This window comes from Amphiprion ocellaris, chromosome 10, assembly GCF_022539595.1.
Source record: "Amphiprion ocellaris isolate individual 3 ecotype Okinawa chromosome 10, ASM2253959v1, whole genome shotgun sequence".
Lineage (NCBI taxonomy): Eukaryota > Metazoa > Chordata > Actinopteri > Pomacentridae > Amphiprion > Amphiprion ocellaris.
The window spans coordinates 25,703,045-25,706,048 of NC_072775.1; the positions used below are offsets into that span (position 1 = coordinate 25,703,045).

Sequence of the window (3,004 nt, forward strand, 5' to 3'; positions counted from 1 at the left end):
GAAGGCCACTTTGACAAACAGGAAGTGGAGGATTCCAAGCAGATTTATAGGAGGGGGAACCGGACTGTACTAAGTGTGGTTGAGTATAGAGGGGTGTTTTGTGGGTTTTTAAGGCTGATAATGATTATTAGTGAAACATTTGGAGTAGATATTCATTTGCAGTAAATGAAAATATTTAAAATCTTGGCGTTAAACTTAGAAGAACACAAACTCTAACAGAAAACTTTGTTGATACGTTTTTGTTTTGTTTACAGATGTTAAGTTGAAGGAGTTTTATTCGTGACGTATAACCAATCAAATCACTCCAGAAGACAGAGCGACCACAGGTAGATAAAGGTTCAGAGCAAAAGTAGCGCCATTTTTAAATGTATTTATTACCATAAATCAGTTTAAAAAAAAAATAAAAAATACTGATAATTCAATTCAATTTTTTCAATTCAATTTTATTTATATAGCGCCAATTACAGTCAAATTGTCTCGAGACGCTTTACAGAACCCATATGCCTGACCCCCAGAGCAAGCCAAAAGGCGACAGTGGCAAGGAAAACACCCTTTTAACAGGGAAAAAAAACCTCGAGCAGAACCCGGCTCTAATGTGGGGGGACCCATCTGCCTGCTGGCCGGGCGGGTTGAGAGGGACAGAAGAGGTAGAGAGGTAGAGATAGAGGGGTAGAGGCAGAGATAGAGGGATACAGATAGAGGGGTAGAGATAGAGAGGTGGGGGGGTGGGACACAAGGACCATAAAACACAGCCACACATCTGAAGCAAATCAGTCAGCCCACAATTACTACAATTCTACAATGTATGTCTCTTTCCTTTGACTTGTTATTTGTACAATATACGATGTATATGATGGTGTTTTTTCTTACCAAAGGCTATACTATGATGTTTTCTAAGAGACATACAATGCTACTCTGTTTGTTCTGGCCCTGGACCGCTGCACTCCTCTGTTGTTTTCTGGATTGTACTCAGCTTCGTGCCTTCGTCCACCCGGCCTCCGATGACTCGTCCCTGCCTGCCGTCTCTGGAGCTGAAGCTGGATTGGAACAGACCAAAGTACAGTCCAATCACGATGCCAGCTGCCTCTCAAAAGGCTCCTTCATCTGGCAGGTGGTTGCACTTCTTCTGAGGGGAAGCTGAGCTGGCCCAGCAGAACTTTGGAGATGTGTTCCAGTGGTTGGTGGATGTGTGGGGAGATAGAGAGGGACCTTTGAATTGTTCAGAAAGGAAAACAGGGAACCCATTGGTAGTTTTAGTTTAGGGTGCTACTGCGGTGTGTTTTTGGGTTTTAAGAGGTGAACAGGAAGAGTTTTTTTTCGTATTGATTATCTTTTACTTTGTTCCTGGTTGGAATGCCCATCAATGTCAACGTGAAGTTCACTTTTAGTTCTGTTTATTTATTTTTATTTTACTAACACCCATTTGCTTTTAACCCCCTCACATGTTGTGTTGTTGTAAACTTAGTCTTTCAAATAAATACTCGTCAAACCCTCTGGAAACCAGCGTTTGTACTGGTTTTGTGTTGCTCGTCACCTACTTCAGACAGCCGGGACATAACGTTTTGTGGACTAAAGGCTTTTCTATGACGTTTTCTGAGCGACATGCTATACTATGATGTTTTTAGACCAAAGGCTATAATATGACGTTTTTTGGGCGACATGTTATACTATGACATTTGTTGGACCAAAGGCTATACTATGACATTTTTTGGACAACATGCTATTGTATGACGTTTTAAGAGCAACATGCTATACCATGACATTTGTTGGACGACATGCTATACTATGACATTTTAAGAGCAACATGCTAAACTATGACAATTTTAGAGCGACATGCTATACTATGATGTTTGTTGGGCGACATGCTATACTATGACGTTTGTTGGATGACATGCTATACTATGGACGTTTGTTGGATGACATGCTATACTATGGACATTTTCTGGACCAAAGGCCATACTATGACGTTTGTTGGGCGACATGCTATACTATAGGCTTTTTTATTTGACATATTACTATGATGTGTTTTTTGTTTGTGTTTTTTTGTTTTTTAGCAACATATAATAATGTGAACAGTTTTAAAAATTACTATTCTTTTACTTGTGCAATGAAATATTATTCTTTTTAGGCAAAGGCCATGTTTGATTACATATAGGCTATTAAATAAATGTTTATTAAAAACTAAAAAGCATTAAAAAAATAATAACCAACTTAGGCATTTACTGAGTCACTAAAATAGTGTAGAGTGTACGGCAACATCAGCATTATTATAAGCATCCTCTGGTAAATTCACAGCTATATACTGTAGGAAATATAGCTGATCTCATCATGATGTCCACTTACCATATCGACTTCAGGAGATGATTAGATGATGATAAACTGTGACCTGCTGGTTGGGTTCTCTCTGTTCTCATATTTCCTCCATGTTTGTCTCCTGATGCTGCCTTACTTCAGACAGTCCATGAGCAACAGAAAACACAGTTTGCCTTGTACCCATTGCCAGGGGTTCCACTCTTCCAACCCAGTCTGTACATTTGCAAACGTTTTTGTTTCTTTAGACGTGGTGGAGTTTCAGGTGTAGACATTTTTAAACGTGCGGGTGCAGCAGCGTCTGTAACCTGACAACCAGAGACAGGACCGGACACACAGAGACGTCTGAAGTCTGTCCACTGGACCTGGCATCGGGTCCTCGCTACATGGGTCCTACGAAGATGAAATTGGCTGCCCTTAATATTTCTTGTGTTTTATTTTATTCATTATGCAATTTTGATGAGTGTGTGACAGACGTGTACGGGGCATTTATGAAAATACGGAACAACTTGTCAACAATTAATTGTCAAATAAAGGACGTTTCCGTATTTTAAGGGACGGGTGGCAACCCTACAGAGCAGTGTAAAGAAACTGGTCACCTAGCAAACTGAATTAGTCTAGGTAACACTTTGTTTATTATGTGTGTTTTCTGCTCAAGTTAATGTCCTGGTTTGATTCATTTTAAATTACTCCT

General features: G+C 39.8%; 1 long non-coding RNA gene across 1 annotated transcript; it reads right to left on the reverse strand.

Annotated features, from left to right (window-relative positions):
• Positions 1–422: 422 nt before the first annotated feature.
• On the reverse strand, positions 423–2,791 carry LOC129349879 (uncharacterized). The gene is made up of 2 exons (XR_008603060.1): positions 2,344–2,791; positions 423–1,209 (listed from the first exon to the last, which is right to left on the reverse strand). It is a non-coding gene; the product is annotated as an uncharacterized LOC129349879 (long non-coding RNA).
• Between the last annotated feature and the right edge of the window lie 213 nt (positions 2,792–3,004).